General features: G+C 43.5%; 1 protein-coding gene across 1 annotated transcript in view; it reads right to left on the reverse strand.

Annotated features, from left to right (window-relative positions):
* LOC144800599 (vitamin D3 hydroxylase-associated protein-like) overlaps window positions 1–22773 on the reverse strand; it is a 422322-nt gene that overhangs the window by 279681 nt on the left and 119868 nt on the right. The gene's annotated exons all lie outside the window — the stretch shown is intronic.

Here is a 22773-nt window from a genome sequence, read left to right on the forward strand (position 1 = left end):
CTACTACCTGTAATATATCATATATGGACAAACAGTAATTTTAACATATAAGCCTTGTTGCACTGCCTTTTCATTTATAATACTCCTTTTTACAAGTATGGGCCCACAATGGTGTCATATTTTCATATTTTTAGTCTCTGCTGTAGGACCGGTTTTTAGGCATTTTTCCATTTATTTATATTTTTTATGGGTAGATGGTGTTATGCATTTTAATTGGCGTATTTTTCAGTGATTCAGTGTCTGTCTTGATTTCTATTACCATCTTGCAATTACGAATTGAGTAACATTTCGGCTTTGTCTGCCCATCTCCATTTCTAACAAGAGGGATCTCTTGGGATTATTAGCCTGGGGGGCTCCCCAGGTGGGGATTCGTAGGATTAAGCAGAATTTTGATGATTATTTAAATTGTTCTCCGTTTCAAAAACATATCAATTTATGATGTTCTGAATGAAATAACTTGCTGCTTTCTCTCTTGAAACATCTTTAAGCACAACTATTTTTAGCCCACTTTGGGTTTTTGAACATTTTCAGCACTTAGCACTTTATTCACTTTCTTTGGGCCTTTAACCATAGGTAGGGCAAAGATTGCTTAGCAAATGTGTTGTTTATACACTTATGATTAAGATGACAAATGCAATAACTTTATTCTGTGGCAGTGTTACATTGCATACTGATTATCTTGGTATTTGTTGTGTAATTCATTATCATGATTTCGAGTATTTATACCGTAATTATAAAAATAACATAAAAAATGTATATTTTAGATTCTAATGACTTTGGTTACATGAGGATAGTATTTGCACTGTCATTCACCTTATTGCTTCTGCTGTCAATACAATTTGCTATGCGTGTAGCCAGTGCCCTAATGCGAACTACAAATAGTATTTCTTCAATGTTCACTATTAGTTGGGTGTGGGCCCATCACATGACCATCTGGGTGGGTTTTAAATACTTGTTGTATATCACAATGGTGTTTATGTGAGCATGGCGACTGGAATCGCCGAAACAAGTCTTATATATAAATAAAACACCTAGTGGTGGCCTCTGCTAGGTAGTTATAGTTAGTTAAGCCGTTCCTTAGGGAAACCATTTTTTGTGTTGCTAATAAATTAAATGTAAATTGATACTTGTATAGCGCACTACTCACCCGCAAGGGTCTCAAGGCGCTTGTACGAATACCGCTGTGGAACCCATCCTGGCTTTCCCTGTGAGGTGTCCACTCCTGGGCACCTCCAAGGTAGAGGCCAGGCATCCTTAGCGTTGTGGGGGCCGTTGTGGAGATTAAGCAAGCTATTGCCCAGAGTTGCAGAGTGGGACTCCATGATTGGAATAGGCACCGAGGCGAGAATTATCAGGTCCGTTGAATTTTTGAGCCCAAGACCCGCCGAGGCAGGGAATTGAACCATGGTCCCGGGCTAGACCTCTGCATCAGGTTCTGCCGCTCTAACCATTGAGCCACACTTCTCCACAATATTGCTAATTACTTTGGCATAGTTTTATGAATCTTCACGAAAAGTTTCAAAAAGGTGCTTCTTTGAGTAGTTTGTGCATAGAAAGTTTTGGGATGATCCATCAAGCATGTGGCCCTGACATGACCTGAGGATCATGCTGCACTTTAAAAAGTAGCCTCGCTCACACCATTTAATCTGTGCATTGCCGCTCTGCTGAGAAGCAACTTAGCCTGTGGCGGGCCTGGGAGATTCGTTGTTATGGTGACCCTGCACAGTGGGATACATGGTTTCATTTCGGAGCCCCAAAAATCTTTTTTGCCCTGCCGCTCACAACCCCACCCGGCCTCTCTGAGGCACACGTGTGCTGTTGAATTGAGTATTATCGAGAACAGTGGTCCCTAGATGAACAGCAATGGGGTAGGGGGAATGAATACAGAACCGGTCAGTACTATATTTGTAAGAATTGTACAGCCGGACAGAGGTCTGATATTTAATATTTTGAATCAAACAAGACTAATAAAAACAACCATTCAAGTTGGACACAAGCCTGCACCCTACCTGGTCAGGAAGGACAAACAGTGGGGAACACAAAAGGCTCAGGCAGAGCTGTAAGTTTGTTAAAGACACAATTTACAATATAACAAACAGATCACAAAGAAACACCTTTACACATAAAATGGCAAATTTTAGCAGTGTATAGGGTGTCAACGGCGTTTCGATCCATATACAACATAGATGGATCATCATCAGGCATGTACAATTGCCTGTAGTAAGCGTTGACAATTCCAGCATAGATAGAGATAGATAAACGGCTGATGGCACTGTGGGCGAGCAGCAGAACCACAAGGAAGTCCTGGGTGTATGCAGGGGAAAGCGGACCGCCTAAGGCGATGGCGCGATGTTATAAAAAAGGTGACCCATACAGTGATGGGGAAGGGAACGCTCGGTGGCGTGTAGTCGAAAATAAAAATGAAGCCGCCAATGCAGGCTTCTGTGTCCAGACACGGGAGCCTCAGTCCGAGTTCCTGAAGGGCAATCAGTGTGTTTCGCTGTTCGGGATGCAAATCAGTTGGATCGAGTATGGCACGGCGGACGAGGAAGCTAAACTCGGAGTCATTGAGTGAGGGTTTATTTTCTCTAGTCTCTGGCTGCTTTATGAGGCTGCAGAGCGCATAAAATTAATGTGATGTGATAGAATGGGGCAGCCTTGATCTGCCACCTGCTGCTCCGAGATGCATTGTAGCTTATGACAAAGCAATATGGCAAAGCACCTAGCCTCGAAGACATACACTACAGGGACTTGTAGACTGACAGGTGATTCACGCAAAGTCTACAGACTCTTCACCGACTTTATCTAATCTAAGTGCCATGTGCTCAACATAACCATACATAACTAATGAGCGCAAATCTTCAGTGCTGCATGCCTAACGCTGCAATCCCAATTTTGGACTGGTTCCAGTGTTTTCCCCCCCCCGACACTTATCATTTTAATTGATGTCAGACCTGCTTGTCACTGTACTCAATGGGAAGCGCAGGCATGGTGCAGGATGTCAACACTAGAGTCTGGTCCTGGCCGCCAATCGGAATCATAAACGGGTGCTCTGGGCCCCCTTCCCCCCCCACCCCCCCCCGGTGAGAACTGTGAATAGCCCCCTGGACATTCTGGTTGCAAATAGATGGCTGAAATGCCCCAAAGGTGGCACAGTTGTTCCCTTCCTCCACCAGCGCGAGGATCAACTCCCAGCGACAATCCCAGGGCTGGCGAGTGCTGTTGGAGTCCGGTGCACAGAACTACACACCTAAAGAGTCCTCTATGATCTGGCACAGAGAGGGTTTAAACTGAAACATAACGCTTTACAATACATATTGCGCCACACCTGCAAGAACTGCTACCATATTGTAAAAATATGAGTGGAAGTGAAGAACTCCACCCAGGGAAAACTGACAGGCCGCAGTAGAGAGATTACCCCAGGGCAGGCAGCAGGGAGTAGCCAAGTGGACTACCTTAATGGTATCCATTCTGCAATCAGCCTATGCTTGAAAATACACAATGTTGAGTGGAAAGGTAGGACGTGGATCACATCAGATCACACTGGATAAATACACACTGCAGAAAAACCAGGACGTGCAAGAGGCCCAACGGAGCAGCCTCCAGCACATACACAAATGGCTATGAAAAAAGATGAACTCACTCTACACTATATAATACACTATATATTAGGCACTATCAATAACATTCGTACTTCACTAGAAACATGAATAGACACTGTCTCAACAGAGGTCTCCCTCATTAGAGCTGACCTGCACAAAATGGATGACAGAGTCCAGGAAGTGGAAGACACAACACAAACTCTAAACAAGTAAAAGACCTGCAGACCATGGCTAAGGTACTCAAAACTAAACTGGATGACTATGAAGGCAGATCAAGAAGGAACAATGTGTGTGTTTTTGGGGTGCTCGAGTGAGAGGAGGGACCTGCTGCAGACTTATTTGTAAAAGGCCCGATCCTGAACCACCTGAAACTTTGTGGACTATAAAACTATTTCTCGATTGAAAGAGCCCACTGAATTCCAGGTGGAAGGCCAAAGCCAGGGCCCTAACCCCCTCTGCCCCCGAGTGATATTGGCTCTAGTCTTTAACTTTTTAGATCGAGAAGTCATACTACAGACTGCACACAGCGCCCCACGCGTTTGCTATGAAAATAACACAATCACATTCTTCGCAGATTTCACTATTAACGAACAAATACAAAGGCGCAGCTCTTCTACGTCAAAAAAGCCCTCAAGAGTCAAAGAACTCAAACTACTCAAATACGCCATGCTTTTCCCAGCTAAGTTAGGGTGGAAGCAGAGGGAAAGAAATGGTTGTTCTCAAAACCCGAAGAGAAATGCGAATGGCTGGATGGCTGGCGGACAGTTGGAAACTCAAGCCCCTTCTGGAAAAGGGCAAGACGTCTTTGGAAATGGCAAACATGTACGGACTCTAATATGGAGAATAACACCCATGTGGAAACAGAAACTAACAAAGACAAATAGCAAGGGAACTTGCCACACAAGTTGGATATGTAATCACACAGATCACCACAACAAAGAAACCTAACAAGGGACATTGCACAGGCAGTGAAACCAGATCTGAATAAACACTGTAAACAGTACGGTTTGATAAGAGTAGACACAGACAACAGAGTTTGTTTATTGTGAGACAATTTATATCAGGTTATTACACCAATTGTATGCACATATTAAACTGGTACCACGCTGATACAGTTACTAAGCATGGGGTGGGGGTTTTGGGAGACCTAGTTCCCTTAGTTGCGGTTGGGGTGGGACGACAGAAAGGCTGCAATTATTGGGGAGGGGGGTAGTTAATAAAGCATCATGCAGGGAGGCACGGTGGAGGGATGGGGTTTAACAAGTTGCAAATAGAAGCACAGACTGCACTTCCCACAGAAGTTGGGGAGGGAAGAAGGGTGCATTTTATCAATAGCAATGACACAACACATACAACCCCGACTATATGATGACACACTGTTACAGCAAACAACACCAAAGTGACAGGACTTAAGAGAAAATCAACAATATATCTGCTATCACTATTTTACCACTGAAGGGGTGGGGATGGGCGAGCAATGCCATACCTCCTATGGCACCAAACACTATGGAATCATCCCTCCAATTGCTCTCCTGGGATGTTATTGGACTAGGAGACAAGCTGAAGAGAGGGATGTGTTCCCAGACGTGGTCCTCCTACAAGAGACCCACCTCGTACGTAACACCTGTAGAGCATTGAATGGATGGCCATACACATTGGTTGCCCATGCAGAGTTCACTGTGAATATTCCTGCGCAGATGCTTCCCCTTTATCATAGGGCGGTCCAGGACAGATCCACAGGGTAGATAAGTAGCAAAAGAGGGCACATGAGAGGGAAGGCCATTTAATATCCTATCAGTCTACATCCCACCAGCACTACAGAAGATAGCCCAGCCAGACCTGAGCAAACTAATCCCTGAATGACCAGACGGTGATCTTCTATTAGGAGGAGACCTGAATATGACACTATTGTGAACAAAAGGACGGAAAACCCATGAGATGCCACTCAGGTGCCCGCTCTAGTCTGGCAGGCTTCCTAACGGCGTTGGGCCTGGCAGACTTCTGGAGAATGCACAATCCACACACATCGCAATTCACATTCCACTCAAGGGCACACAGTCAGCCACGAATATATCCAAACACCAGCCGTACCTCATTTCAAGGAAGTGCAACACGTCGCGTGAGGAATATGAGACCATTCCCCAATATGGGCTTGCTTCACTCTGGGTACAATACCAGCTCGAAAAACGATCACCTTAAATCCTTGGTATTTAAAACTTCCCCACATACAAAAGGGCCGGACTCCGACCACAGAGTACTACTTCAAAGAAAATGAGGGTTCTGTTGAGTCTCCACAGATTCTCCAGGAAGCATTTAGAACTGTAATTGAAGAACAGGCACTCATGCTAACTGTGTGCCATAAGAAGGACAAGAAGTCAGCAGTGACAGGGGTAAAGAATGGCATACTAGATAAGGAAGCACAAATGGTCAACTCAGATAATGAGACTGCCAGATACACCCTGGCCATAAAGCGGAAAGAATACAGAAACTTATTGACAGACAGCCAAAAGAAGAAACGTGGAGATGCAACACAAACTATGAGATGGGGATAAAGCCAGAAAACTATTGGCATTGCTCGATAGACACGAGCGGGCGGACAGATGGGTGGCCTTAATTAGAACAGACCATGGAAAGACCCTGAGAGACCCACATGAGATAGCGGAGGCATTCGCAACACACTTCACACATCTATACTTGCCCAAGGTGTCCACCACAATCGACGACTCTAGAGAATTACTGACCGAAACTCCTCTCCCTACCCTCACCCCTGAATATAAAGCCTTACAAGATAGCGACGCTACATATGATTAAACAATTGCTGTGATATTGAGTATATAATCCGGGAAAGCATTGGGCAGAGTGACCACCCAATAGAATTGTAAAAGCTCATTGCCTCAAAAATAACCCACTATCAGCGGCACATAGGGGGTTCTACCTAAAGATCAGAGATTGGCCTTCAGAACAGTAATATACAAACAGGGTAAACCAGCAGATCTCTGCAGTTCCTATCAACCAATCTCACTGCTAAAGGCGGAGGTTAAAATTTTGGCCAAACTACTGGCAACTAGACTCCTACCAGTTATCACTAAACTGTCCCATCATGGCAAATCTGGCTTTATGCCAGGGTGAAACACAGCACTTAAGCTGTGCCGACTTCAGGAAGTGTTGGGAAGAACTGGGACAATCAAGGAGGATGCAGTGATATGGCCACATGGCATTTGACACCATCAAGTAGCCTTACCTATTGGCCCCCAATACATGGTATTGCTCAGACTGCTATACGCGGAAGCGCAAGTAGTGGTGAATGGCTGCACTTTTCGTAGGTTTCCTCTCAGATGATGGGCACAACAAGGGTGTCCCTTATCACCATTGATCTTTGCATTAATGCTGGAACCACTGGCAACTTGGATAAGAAGATATCCACTGATCTGAGGGCTGCGCTGGACCAAGGGATGGGAAGATAAAAACTCCTTATACCCGGACGACATACTACTATATGTGGCCTCGCCTCACTCCTCCATAAGTAGGATTCTGTAAATCTTAAACTTCTGAAAATACTCTGGTTATCCGATTAACTGGTCCAAATCCATACTATTTATTCTGCATGGCTCCACTCCTAAGCGGCCACCGGTGTGGCAGTGATGGTAGTAACTGATGGCTTCTGGTACTTGGGGATCTTTGCCACATGAGGACCTCTTCTATAAACACAATCTGCTAGACCCCCTAACAGGATTGCAAAGCAACACACAGCACTAGAGAGATTTGCCACTGTCCTTGCTAGGCCAAGCAGCCCTTTTTAAAATGATGGCATTGCCAGGATTTCCTATACGTCCTGCAAAACACACCATCCCAGGTTCTTAAAACATATTTTACTGTCATTGAGAGCGAGATGAGAGCTCTGTTCTGGGACGGGAAGCCCACTCGCATTGCAATAAAGAAACTCACGAGGATGGTACGATGGAGGGTTCACTTTACCGGATATCTGAATATATTATTGGGCTGCCCAGCTGGCAGTGGTCAACCAGTGGGTACACAGATCATGCAATGACCCAGCATACCAGATGGATAGATTACTCATGGGCCCCAGAGGCTATAGTTAAGTCCTAAACATCAAACCCTAAACATCCACATCTAACGGGCCCAACACAATAAACTATGAATCTCTGGCACCGAGTGACAAATAGGTTGTGATGGTGTAATAAAGTGACTCAATCTATGCTCCTCTGAGAGGCAGAAAGACTCAGTACACTAATTAAATGCCTAGGATTTGACAAATGGGACATGATTGGTATGCAAAGTCCTTACTAGTGTTCTTTCAGAGTCTGCCATACCACTTAATTTCTAGCAGTGGTTTTTGATGATTATGTGATTGTCATTGTATTGCTGCTTGCATCTATAAGCAAACATTTTGTTACATTATGATCTGTATGGAGAGAGCTTTCCTTCTATTCACTAAAGAAATTCAATAAAACTTTTGGAACAAAAAAATAATTCTGGATGTATCACGAGTTCATCTTTTTTGTTTTCCCCTGACCTAACTGTTATAATCTCCCTTCTCCTTCCATGTCCTCCGCGTTCCCGGTTGGTATGTTCTACCCTCCCCAACTCTTGGTACTACCTGGGAATGATGACAAGAGTACACCTTAGAATGTTGGGGACTGTGGGCTGAGGAGCACCCGGATAGGCAGCTTGGAGGTTTGTCTTTCAATAAACTCATGTTTCCTTTCACCAACATGAATCAAACACCTCCATTTCTTAATCATGAAGGGGAACCAGAAATTCCGTGGTATAGGTGGCTTAAAATGCTCCATTCATAACCAATTGCAATAGGAGGAGAAAAATTCTCTTCGGTGAGGAAACAACACATATTATTGCATCATTTGGGCACAGAAGGGAGGAAGAAATACGAAGACCTTGCTGATGGGGGTGAGGAGGAAGGTGATGGTGATGTTGATGTCTTCACTACCACTCTGAGGGAAACTAGGTGCTCATTTCAAGGACAATGTTAATGTGGTTGTGGAGCACCATTATTTTTTTCAGAGGGTACACGGAAAAAATGAAAAGGTAACCTCGTACATAGCCACCCTGAGGGGACTCTCTGCCACTTGTGAATTTGGGGCACTTGCCGATTCCCTCATCAGAGATCAATTGGTTCTTTGCACCAATGATCAGAAGGTGCAAGAGAGGTTGTTAACCCTTAGTCCAAGTTTAGAAGAGGCTGTAAATAAAGATGAGTGGTACAATTTTCTAAAGTGTGTAACTCCAAAGATGTAGGCACAGGTGTACATGCTGTCTATTATCAGGCCACGGAATCTGGAAACAACACATTTATATTTCAGGTACACACTAAAGATGAAATCATTAGTTAGCCGATCTGTAATATACAGTTGGATGGGAAAAATGGCAAGGCTTTTGCAGACTGCTGCTCCCCATACACCCTCATAAAGGAAAATACTTTTCAAAGTATGTTTAGGGAAGGTGAAAACATGTTAGAAAACCCCGATGTACATCCAGGGGGGTACAACATAGATCCCATTCCTTTAGTAGGGATGGTGAAGATGCGTATCACGTTTAAAGACATACATACTTTTGGTAAGGTTTACATTACTGAGAAAGGGAGTAACTTACTGGGGTGGAAGCACCAGAAAGAGATAGGCATCATGCATGAACCCAATAATATAGAGCAAGTGTTGCTGGTTGACAGATCCTTGACAGGAAAGGAAAAGAGATGAATTTCCAGAGGTTTTCACTGAAAATGTGGGTTTGCTTAAAAACTACATGCATAGAATTAAACTAAAAAAAAGATGCTCTTCCAGACTCACAAGACCAGGTCTATTCCTTTGGTAATGCAGGAACCGTTAAAAAAAAGAAGTGGAGAAACTAGATGGGCTGGGCATTATTCAAGTAGTAGAGGGTTTGAAATGGTTGGCCCCCATTGTTATTACTTCTAAAAAAGAGAGTAACGAGATCCGCATGTGTGTGGACCTCAGGAGTCTCAACACCAACATTTGGGTAGACAGGTACCCACTTCCTAAAATCAATGAAATGTTGTCTGTAATAAATAATGCCAAGTATTTTTCTGTACTAGTCCTCACTTCAGCATACCATCAAATTGCATTGCATCCAGATTCTCAAATCCTCACAGCATTCACCACACCTTTTGGCATCTACAAATTCCTAAGGATGCCCATTTGGGTTAGCTTTGGCTGCATCAGTTTTTCAAAGAATAATGCAACATGTTCTGAGGGGCTAGGACAAATCGATCTGTTTCCAAGATGACATCCTCGTGTATGGATCGGATGAGGAAGAACACAATTATAATTTAAGAAAAGTGTGCACTAAACTTAGTGAGGCACATTTCATCATCAAAAAGAAGAAGTGCAAGACTGGAGTAGCATCAGTTTCATTTCTAGGACATACCTTGTCCAGTGAAGGTATAAAACCTAAAATTGATCTATGGATCTCATAGAGGATGCGGTAGAAGCTCCCACTCCCGTCAACAAAGAGGAAATAAAATCCCTGTTAGGATTGGCTGAATATATGTCCAAATTCATTACAAAATTCTCACATCTAGTACAACCCATCAGAGACCTATTAAAATAGGGAATACATTTGAATGGTTGCCCACCCACAACAGTGCATTCATGGAGCTCAAAAAGGCTATTGCTATGGCACTCTGCACAGAAAACTTTGATAGTACCAAAGACACGTTCCTCACTACTGATGCCAGCAATAGAGGCATTGGTGCCACACTTTCTTAAATGCAAGGAGGGAGAGAGAAAATCATAGCTTTTGCCTCCGTGACACTCAAAGATGCAGAAATCAACTACTCCACAATTGAGGCCTTATCTTATTTTTGGGTCACAAATCACTTTAAAAAAATTCTATGGGGCATACCGTTTGTACTCAGGATGGATCACAAACCTCTGGTGTTATTATTCTCTTCTAAGGACATTTAAAAGACGCATCGCCTGCGAGTACAGGCGCAACGCTTGGGGGCATTTTCGAAAGACTCTGAGGCCCAGGAGGGAGACCCTGGGGCCAACAACGGCATTGACGCTCCGCCCCCACATCACCGGGGGCTATAATTACTGCTCACGCCTCCCGCTTCGCGGGAGACGCATCACCTATGAGGACAGGCGCAACGCTTGGGGGCATTTTCGAAAGACTGAGGCCCAAAAGACCGCGGGCCAACACCGGCATTGACGCTCCGCCCCCACACCGTCACATTCTCATAAGCATCCACGGCTTCCCGCGGGACGGGCAAAGGGCGGGCCGGCTGTGGCCGTCCGGGGCCAGAGGAGGCCGGGCTGGGCCACGGATTATAGTTTTGCAGTTGCGGATTCGCATTCCCCAAGTGAGACTACCTTTGACATTGGGCAGGGCCCTGTTACAGTCAATATCTTAGTATATATGTTTGTAACCCTTGTATTAGGGTTATTTGTTTTTTACGCTGGTTTTGTTCTATCAACTTTTAAGTACCTAAGTACCTATAGTAAGTTTTGATCAGGTCTAAAACTAAATCGGACAAAAATGCATCTGGGCTGGCCACCATTGACAATTACTTAGTGAAAGTGGTCAACAAAATCAATAATGACCGGAGAGCCTCGCTAGGAAGGGGGAGTCCTCCGGTTTTACACCCAGTCACTCCTACCCCTCTGGTGGAACTACCAGTGGATAACAGCTTTGATCTGGGTAATCGGGTACCCGTAACGATTGAAGCGCAGGTTCACTCTGAGCTTAATCAGGACATCCCGGATACATCTGTCGAGGTAACGGAGCAGTGTCCCCCAGTCCCCAGAGCAGTGAGGGCTTGTACGAAACAACAAGCTAAACGTGGGGGGAATCGTAGCAAAAAAAGAACAGAAACAATCCGATCACCCCAAAACAGCGCCTCTGGTGGAACTGACCCACAGGAAAGAAAAAGCGCACCCAGTATAAATATAAACCCTGAGCAATTTGAACTATTAGTCTGTGCAATAGAAGCCAGGATAGAGGCTAAGATGGAAGAGATCATTAAACCCCTAGTGCTTAAATTGGAAACTGTTGCTCTAGAAGTTAACAGACTGGGAGGTTTGCTAGCAACATATCTAGCCTCTGCTGGAAAAAATAAGGTTGTCACTAAGGGTTTTGCTGGAGAGGGGCGGGGTACTAGTAAAAGCATTCCACATCAACCCTGTCAGCTAATACCAGCAACTGAAACTGCTTTGCCTGATCCTACACCAATAATTTGTCAGAATAAACAGGCCATAGCAGTACCAGAGGGTAAATTGGGCTTTAGAGAGGTAAAGAAAAGCCTCTTTATTAATCTTCCCCCTGACTGTGCACCCTATGTGGTCATCCTAACCAATGTCCCGCCTATTGATCATCATCCTGCTCAGCCCCATGAGGAATCCCATGATTCACTTAAAAACAAAACAGTTTCATGGCTGAACAAGAGATGTGGCTTTCCAATTACCTACTCTGAGCAAATATTGTCCACCAGAAGAGTAAATTGGATTGGCCCGTCTAGAAAGACATGTAGTGGGAATTGTGTAATTGTTAATTTCAAACACCCGCGACATGGTGCAACAGCCTTGCTAAGAGCAGCTTCCCTAGTCTATGATGTGAATAGTGTATGTGTGCGACCACTTGGCTACTTCTACACTCATCTCATTAAAGCGCCTCCTGATCTTAGTAGAAGTAGACCATTCACTCCTATTCATCGTCTTGCCCCTGAAGTAACACAACTTAACAATCCTGATAACTACTGTAGGAATGGGTTTAATGTTGTGATGCAAAATAGATTTGACTTACTCTCAGGCCTAGAGGCGTGTGACTGACGCGAGGATTCTGGGGAACAGGGTAGGGAGAGACTGGCAGACTTGGGTGGCTTAGAAACCACACGGGAAAAGAGGAGTCATAACAATGTAATTTCCTGGAACATTGCGGGCTTGGGTGCTAAAATGCAGGATTGTAATTGGATTATGTACATAAAACAGTATCATATATTTTGTTTGCAGGAGACCTGGTCCATTGAATGCAATCATTTTCTCGAAGGGTACAAGGCATGCTACGTCCCCGCCACTGCAACCACCAGGGGAAGACCTAAGGGGGGGATGGTTACGTACATCTCTGTTGCACTGACTTGTAAAGCACGTAGAGTACCATCTGCCAACCATGGAATTATTGGTTTAGTATTATATGGAGAAAACTGTATAGCTGGTCTGGTTAATTTTTATAATTCTGTCAATCCATGCTCAAATTCTAGCCAAGTATCTGCGTTGAATGTTTTTATTAGCACATCAATGAAACAGAGTCTTCATAATCTCATGATTATGGGCGACTTTAACGTACACCCCTGTGGTGACCCCCTTTTTAAGTGTATTCTAGATCTGAACTGTGCACGATCTAATGGGTTACATTTAGAACATACGATTGAGGGGGGACTTTTTAATGATTTATTGAATGACCTGGATGTGACACCGACCATGGCCTTGATGGATCCTGCCAAGAGTTTTGAGATCCCGACCTTTAAGGGGCATGGGAGGGGAACCTTCATTGACAACGTATTAATTTCCTTATCAATGCAGTCTTTTGTGGACTCTTTTACCATTGAAGACCGTGAATTCAGTGACCATAATCCGCTCACTGTTCACCTGATGGGACCGTGGATAGCTAAAGAAGGGCCGAACCATACTCAGGGTAGGGTGAGCACAACTGATGGGAGAGGCAGACTGAGATGGTCTAAGATCACCCCAGATATGCTGTATAAAGACATCAAAGTCATTTGTGCAGATGAAATCACCATCTGCACTCAAGAAGGCGAACAGCCGAGTAAGGTACTTAGTGCGTTTCAAGGACTCTCGGACAAGGTCTCTCAGCTGCTGTCGGTACCAGTAAAAAACTTAGTCAATGTGGGACCAAAGTGGTTTAACCATGACTGTTCCAAAGCAGCAAGTAACCTTAGGATGGCTCTAGTAGCTAAACCAAGAATACAGGCGTCTGTCCAACTTTGCCGAAAAGAATATGAATCTACTATTGCAAACGTAAGGAACTCCTAAGGGAAGAGGCCTGGAATGAGATCCTTGATCCCACCATCTTGAGGTGCAGCTCCAGATTCTGGGCTGTAATGAAAAAACCTTTTTTGGTTCATGAGCCCGGTGACGGCTTAGAATGTTACATACTAAAGGGAGAGGGGGAAGCAAACTTCAAGCAACTATACTGCTGCCCGATGGATGAAGCTTCTATCCTACCGTCTTGCACTACCGGGGCGCAGATTAGCATTGATAGGGGTGAAGTCATTGAGGGTATTATGGGATTAACAGCCGGGAAAGCACCCGGTCCTGATGGGATCACCCCCAGATCTATTTAAATCTGAACCAACCTTCTGGGCCCCTATACTACAGTCTGTTTTTAACGCTGCAGTGAAAAGTGGTTGCCCACTATCGTGGGGGGTTTCTACGATTGTCCCGGTTTTCAAAAAGGGTGACAAGAGTAGCCCACACTGTTACAGACCTATTTCATTAATAGACTCTATGGTTAAAATAATAGGAAGGATACTACTGCAGAGACTCTCAGACTGGGTGGTGGAAAACATCATGTCCATCTCCCAGTATGGATTCTGCAGTGGTCGCTCAACAATAACTCAATGCCTTAACCTATTTTTAATTTTAAGTAAGTATACAGAGGCTCATAGGGGTACCATCCACCTCGCCTTCATGGACCTGTCCTCGGCTTTCGACTGTGTGAACAGGGGGAAGTTGTGGCAGTTCATGCGGGCGAAGTGGGTGGACAGTGGTATTGTTGATTTCCTTATAGATCTTCACAGCAATACCAGAGCCAATGTCAGATACTCTCAAGATTTGAGCGTACAAACAATTTTGACATTAGAAAGGGGGTCCGTCAAGGATGTATTCAGGCCCCCTTCCTTTTTAACTTTTATAATAATGACTTAGATAGTGTTTTGCAGAAGGTACCGGCTGACTGCCCTAGAGGCAGGGAATTCCAGTACTTTTATATGCAGATGATGCAGTTTTAATATCCAGAACTGAAAGGGGCCTCCTTCATGACAGATAGAGACCTTATGATTAATAACTCGAAATCATCTGTCATGCAAGTTGGCCAACAACCAAGTAGGAACTTTTTATTTAAAATTGATGAAGCGGTAATCCGGATATCAAAAACGTTCTCCTATCTTGGGGTTCTTTTTGATACCAAACTAAACTGGGGCCCGCATCTTGCCAAAAAGAAAGGTGAATTGGTCAGGGTGAATGCCTCCATTTTTTATTTCGCCTCGAAACTGGGGAAAAAACCTACCGATGCCATGCTGAAACTTTATAATGCTAAATCCGTGGCAACGGCTACATACGGTAGTGAAATATGGGAGTATGTCGGGGGTAAGCAGTTGCAGATTGCTGAATTTTTTTTTATGAAGCGTCTCCTGTGTGTCCCCGCAGGCACGTCCAATCTTGCAGTACACGAGGAATTGGGGACGCAATATTTATGTGACATTTTCTCCTTACGCCCGTTGACTTGCTGGATAAAACTGTGGCTGAATCCGGATATTTCATTGACACATTTGATTGTGAGGGACTGTTTGTCCCAGGACAAGGCATTGGGTATCCCATGGATAAAATACCTGAAATCCAGCTTTGCTAGGCTGGGGCGTCTTGATTCGTTTGAACATCCAAGCCAGATTGTCAAGGGGGACCTGGAGGTAATCAAACGGGCCTTCCTTATGGATAGGAAGATCCAGAGGGAAGGTGTGGAGCTCCAGAAACAAAGTGTGAGAAAATTTGTCATGCTGAAAACGTGTGTAACCACCGAGCCATATTTACTGGCCTCCCTGACCTCTCATGAAAAGTTCCTGTTAACAAGGTTCAGGTTGAATCTCTTTCATCATCTGCTGGCTAGGCCAAAAACTGTTAATTTTAATAAGAATGCAGTACCCTGCGGCTGCGACGGAAAGTCTCCGCAGGACATGCTGCATTTTTTATTCTTATGTAGGTTTTATGAATATCCCGGCAAGTGCTATTTGGTGATTCTTTTTAAAAAACTTAATTTTACTCAGATCAGACCGGCTTTAATGTACTTACAACTTTTACACAGTGATAGTATTCTCCAAATTACTGAATTTTTAAAATTAAGTGTAAAGTTGAGAAAATGTTTGGATCAGTAGTGGATTCTTGCAATGAATTTTCCAATCTTTTGATTCTTATGTAATGAAGACAGTACATTTTAGCACTCTTTGCACTTTATTAGATATGTGTTTATAACCAATGTATTTTTAATTGTGTCATCATTGTATTTGTACTTCTATGGTTTGAACTAAAACCGAAATAAAGTTTGACTGACTGACTGACATTTAAAAAGCTACACCCCGCATTGGTAAATGGCTGGTGTCTCTACAAAATTTCAACTCCAAAATCGAGTATGTTCCAGGCAACAAAAATCAGGAGGCTGACTGTCTTTCACTGTTCCCACTCAACAAACACATTGAAGAAAGTACAGAAGAATTTGAAATCCTGCAAGTAAACATTCCTGCCATTCTAGAAGAGGAATGGAACACTCATGTCCAAGAATGTTACCCTACGAATGGTTAGAGAAAACATCATTATGGGTTGGCCGAAGAAATGTAGTGACCTCCCTGCTGAGTTACAACCTTTTTGGTACGTCAGAGATGAACTGTCGATTGCAGGGATCAATGTGTTCAAAGCAGACAAGGTAATTACCCCAGAAGAACTCAGGGAACACATCAGAGTAATAGCTCATGAGGGCCATCGGTAGAAGCCTTATAAAAAACAAACTTCGCACAGGATATTGGTTTCCTGGCATGGACACTTGCATAGAGGAACTGGTTAAAGGGTGCCATGATTGTGGTCTCGGCGACAAAACCAAAAGCACACGGAAAACACCTCTGGAATCTGTTCAAGTGCCTATTAAGGCGTGGCAGAAATAAGGCATGGACATTATTGGCCCCCTTCAAATCCCAGGTCTACAAGAGAGATTCATTATAGTGTTAGTGGACTATTTTTCCAAATGGATCATTCTTAAATTTGTCAATAAAGCAGACACCGAAACAATTAAACTTTTCTTATCTGACGTTTTTGCTAATGAAGGCATTCCTCATACGCTCATCACCGACAACGGGTCACTCACCTTTTTGTCTTCTAAGAGGACACAAACCAGGATCCAAACTTACACCTAACTGGTTAATTGAAGACAACTCGATTGTAAGGGATGCCATGTTAACCAAGGAGAGAATTGTTTGCCACAAGTATAAATACAAACAAGCATATAATCGCAGATTGGGAGCCAAGTCACATGATTGGGAGGCAGGTAAACTAGTCCTAGTCAAAAGACCTCATGATGGTGCTAACAGGTTCAATAAATACTATGGTCCTGCTAGAATAAAAGATGTAAAGGAAAATGTGGTTACCATGTCTGATGGTAGAATGTGGAGCATGGACAGATTAGCTCCATATTCAGAGCAGAGTAGTGGTAACAAGTTGGATGGTAACAAGTTGGATGAGAGGTCCAAGGTGCGAAACAGTATTCAAGAAAACAAACGCAGTGACAGAAATGTGACATCACCCAAGAGGCATGGGGACTATGTCATGAAATAAACTGTCATGGGGTCATATCATATCTACTGTACAATGTCATATCGTGATGTGTAAATGCAATGACATATTGTGAGCACCCATGGGCATGGGTTCCCGTCATGTACATTTTGTCATGGGTCTATATTTTCAGTCCAACTCTTCGCATGTCTTTACTTTCATGTTAGGGGTCCGTTCAGTTTAGTTTCCTTCCTTGTTCCTTTTGGGTCCCACACCTCTTCATCTTTTGCTTCAGATTTCTGTCCTCATCTTTTTTTGTTTTCCACTTTTCCCCTGCTCTTCCCCTCTCGCTCTTCTTTCCCTTTTCCCTCTTTCGTTCACACTTGGGGAAGGAGGTGTGTTATAATCTCCCTTCTCCTTCCATGTCCTCCGCTTTCCCGGTTGGTATGTTCCACCCTACCTCACTCTTGGTACTACCCTGGGAATGATGACAAGAGTGCACCTTAGAATGTTGGAGACTGTGGGCTGAGGAGTGCCAGGCTAGGCAGCTTGGAGATTTGTCTTTCAATAAACTCATGTTTCCTTTCACCTGCCTTTGTGGAATTATTCTAACACTAACCCATAAACCTTCAAGATGTCTGTGGATTGCATGTTACTGATAGGTTCACTCCATATGTGTCCTCATTACAGACTCTGCAAGTTTCAGACTCATGCAAAGCCTGTCTTGGTGTCTCAGTCTGAGTCCTAGGGATGTGTCAGTCATAGTCACCAGGGTAACCCATAAACCTTCAAGATGTCTGTGGATTGCATGTTACTGATAGGTTCACTCCATATGTGTCCTCATTACAGACTCTGCAAGTTTCAGACTCATGCAAAGCCTGTCTTGGTGTCTCAGTCTGAGTCCTAGGGATGTGTCAGTCATAGTCACCAGGGTATCTCAAAAAGCAGTACAAAGTATTCCAAGCACAGTCACATAGAGGACTGAGCTTGAGGAAAACTCATTCCCAGCCAGGCACTCCCTCTCAGCTTGTCTCACTCTCAGACACTGTCTTATGAATGTCTTGGATATAGTTTCTGTCCTATTCGGTGTACTCGGGTTGTCCCAAACAAAGTCACCAGGTTGTTGTAGAAACAGTACTTGGTGTCTCAGGTACAGTCATCTGTGGGATGTATCGCTTCTGTGCAAAGTTCTCAGTAGGTCTCTCTCAGACACAGCCCTCAGAGTGTCTCACACTAAAAGACAGTCCTTATGGGTGTCTCAATCTAAGTCGTCAGAATGTCTTGGACACAATCACCATGGTGTCTTGGAAACCTTTGTTGACACCTCCTCCAGATCTCTCCATCCCAGGGACAGAACTGCAGGTGTCTCATGCCTTAGTCTAGGATTCATGGACTCTTGGGCACAACTACCATGGTGTCTACGGCACAGTCTTTATAGTTTTCCCATTCAGAGTCTTCAGAGTGTCTTAGACCCAGGCACCAGGGTACTTTGAGAGCAGTCCTTGGTAGTGCAGGAAAATTTTCCTCAGAAACAGTCATGGATTTATCAGGCACATTCATCTCCTGGGTGTCTTACTCTAACGGCCACATGCATCAATCTTCCCGTTTGCGAATCCTTAATTGCGAAAATTAAGGAATCGCAATTAAGGATTCGCAAACGGCAATGCATTAACAAATCGCGAATTTTTTTGTGATTTCTTAATTTTCCTTAATTGTGATTCACAATTTGCGAATCGCAATTAAGGAATCCCTTTCCATTGATTCCTATGGGCCTAGAGGCCCATAGGAATGAATGTGAAGGCATTCTCATTTTGCGATTCGCAATTAAGGAATCGCAAAATGAGAATGCAATTTCAAGGGTGCAGGGGGTCCAAAGGACCCCCTGCACCCCTGAAATGTACCTTTAAGTAAATTTTTCACACACACATGCCCCGAGGGCATGTGTGTGTGTAAAATGAAACTGTCAAAAATGCACTTCTGTGCACTTTCGAAACCTTTTCGCAAATTACCATGAAGGTTAACTTCATGGTAATTTACCACTTCCTATTTGCGATTTCGCAATTTAAAAAAAATCATGCATTGCATTTAAGAAATCGCAAAATTGCGATTTCTTAAATACAATCGCAATTTCAGAAATCGCAAATAAATTGCGATTTCTGAAATTGCGAAAATAGCAAAAACCTTAATGCATCCCAAAAAAGGGATTTGCATTCGCAAATGGCCGAATTTGGCGATTCGCACCGTTTGCGAATGCAAAAACCCTTGATCCATGTGCCCGTAAGGAACTATACTCAATGCAATTGTCATGCTTACTTTTGCAAGTATTGGCAAGGGAGAGAGCCTGGTTGATCTATAAAAGATGTACTCAGCATCTCTTGCAACCCACTGTGCTCAGTCATTCAGGTAAATTTAAGAGTAGGACTTCTGTTCACCAACTTCAAAGTTCACCAGCCGCCACTGACCATGGCCAATAGTTCTGGAATCCGAATGAAAAGGAGGAGTTGATCAGTTCTCCAAGTAAAAATTACACCACCCTAGAGCAGTGCGTTTGATAGTGACTACTGCCAGCCTGGTGATCAAGATTTTATGTGCGACCGTAACAAAGATGGGTGCTAGAACAAGTAATACAAAGACCTTAGCTAATACAAAACTCACAGGTAGGATTTGTCACTGGCCACTCCTTGCGGAATCACAGAAAAAACTGGTCCACCTACAATGGCAAACCTGAGACAGCACAGCGGAGGCACTCAAAGATCATTCACTGCTAAAAAAGCAATCTATTGAGTTGAATGGGGCTAACTCTTGTGGGCTATGGAATAGGTGTGACTGGTCCAAGACCTTATCTCTAAAGTCCAAACGTAATATACTACAAAACAGTGCAAATCACTTACAGTGGCTTTATTTCAACACCATTCCTGATCCGTCAAGGAATGAGACAAGGTTGCCCTCATCACCCACTCTTTTTTTAGTTGGTTCTTGAACCTTTGTCAGACACAATAACAAAATCATTGGAGATCAAAGAGATAAACACAGAGTTAGGCAAAGTGAAATTCTTCCTACATGTCCATAACATCTTACTAATGGTCACTGATCCTGAAAACGCACTCCATGCCCTACTGTCATTGATAGAATCCTTTCCAAATATTTTAGACTACACAATGAATTGTAGGAACTTCCAAGCTCTCCGTATGTCCGGTATCACCACCAGAGCACCACAGAAAAATTGCGGAATACAAGGCTCAGATTATGAAGAAAAAATTGTGGCAGCAAAAAACTCTAGTAAAGAACTGTACTCTACAATTAAAAAACTGGCCACTACTGAGATCAAAAGATAGTAGAAAGCAGTCAATTGCTCTGTGACGAGATTGCACTAGCTATCCAAAAAAAAGTCTTAATATTTTTACCTCTGTTTCTAACACCTTGAACAGAGTTTCCACAGCTGCGCAAACCATCAAAATGGGTGAATCATGGCCGGTGCCCCCGCTTACTCCATCTTTCAGAGCTGCCAATGGTACTTTCAAAACTCTCTCACCATTATTGACGGAACAAGTGCATGAATTAATTCTCAACACCTGTTCGTGTTCTCCATCGGATCCCTGTCCTCAAGATATCGGACACTCAGTTTCTGGAACTATAGTGGGTGTTTTAACTCCAATTATTAATGAAATGTTGAAGCAGGGCTCCTGTCTATCAAATATGAAAGTTGCTTCAGTGCTCCCACTGCTAAAGAAACTCCATTTGGACCCTTTAGATGCTAACAGTTATCGCCCTATTTCTAGGGTTCCCCTTACAGCCAAAATTGTAGAAAAGGCAATTAATAAAGAGTTTACCCTATTCCTGGAATCAAATAATCTACTGGATCATTCACAGTTTGGGTTTTGCCGCCAACACAGTACAGAACTGGCACTAACTATTGCCACGGAGGAACTAAGGGCCTTGCTGGATGGGGGAACTCAGCAGCGCTCATCCTTCTTGACCTTTTGGCGGCATTTGACACGATCAATCATAAGATTTTGATTGACCATATTGAATGTCTGAATTTTCGTGGCTCAGCTTCATCATTACTAGCCTCCTTTAAGACAGACAAGAGTCCAGGCAGTGTTTTTGGATGGCTACTACTCAGATTCTTTTTCTCTCCCGTGTGTGGTTCCGCAGGGTTCATCGCTGAGCCTGATCCGGTTTAATCTCTACGTGGCTCCATTAGCCACATTGATTAGAAATGTGGGTTTTTCGGTTGTCTGCTATGCTGATGACATGCAAATTACTTTCTTAGTTGCTTGCAACCACAAAGAGTCAATCGCTACCTTCAGAAATTACATGCAACAAGTTGACAACTGGATGACGTGCAACTGCATGAAGTTGAATTCTGATAAAACCGAGGTGTTACTGCTGGGAAATGACATCTCATTTGGTCACCGCATTGGTGGCTGGGGGAGCATGGCTCCATTCCAACCCCCGGTTACTAAGGTGAACATTCTGGGGGTGATTTTTGATAACAATGTGTCATTTGACAAACAGGTGAATGCCATTACTTCATGCACCTTTTTTTTTTTACATTAAAAATTCTGAAGAAGATTTTACTTTTTATTCCTTTGGAGCTGAAGAAACTGGTAGTAACTGCCCTCACAATATTTAAAATAGATTATTGTTTGGCAACTCGTTTATTGCTGGGAATACCTAGACAAAGCTCAGTGGCCAAGGGTCTAGTGGAGCTTCACTGGCTGGCTGTTGAGAGGAAGACTTTGAGGCACTGTGCATCGTCTATTAGGCCTTACATGGCGAAGGCCATGACTTTTTTTAAATGAACTGACTAGATACATTACCGCTAGGCCACTTCGATCATCCACAGCAGCCAACCCGAAAGTGCACAAGTTTAGAAGAATGCGTTGAGGTGGTAGAAGTTTTGTTTATGGCGCAACCAAACGGTAGAATACCCTACCCCTCAATTTAAAGACCAGTTCTTCCCTGTTAGTTTTTAGGAGGAATCTTAAGACCTGGCTTTTTAACTTAAAGCTTCAAATTTAGTTGGCATAACTATCCCTCTGCTGTGTTACCAGCTCTAAGGCACCCAAGGGTATTCCAGTGCTTTATAAACTTATTTTCATTTCAAATCCAGTATAAGAGAATATCCCATGGCCTGAATACCCAAATATCCCAAATATCTGGAAATGCTGCTCAATGTAGCTCTGCAACAGATTGTTGAGAATAATTTAAGTTCAGTGATCTTCGAGGCTCAAAATGACATAGCACGATGGGCCCACCTCAACTTATGTATTTGCGTAAAAATTACAGTACTGCCATATTATACTTATGTAATGACCATGCTTCCCCCTACACATATGACCCACAGTACTAGCCTCTACTGACAATGGCATCAAATAATTTGCATGAAGTGGCACATCCAGTCTGAAATATCAAACTACACACTCACTAACACACAACAGCCAGTGGATTACAAATGACTCGCATACATACTTATTAATTTGCACAGACACTCTCACAATTGATCCACTTCCTACCTTGTATGGAAACTCCAACAATCTGAGTTCTGCTAGAATGTGCGGCCTTAGATGGTGTCAAAGGCCTCATACTTCTCCATGCACACAAAATGCTACGCCTGGCACTCG

This window comes from Lissotriton helveticus, chromosome 1_2 (genome assembly GCF_964261635.1).
Source record: "Lissotriton helveticus chromosome 1_2, aLisHel1.1, whole genome shotgun sequence".
Lineage (NCBI taxonomy): Eukaryota > Metazoa > Chordata > Amphibia > Caudata > Salamandridae > Lissotriton > Lissotriton helveticus.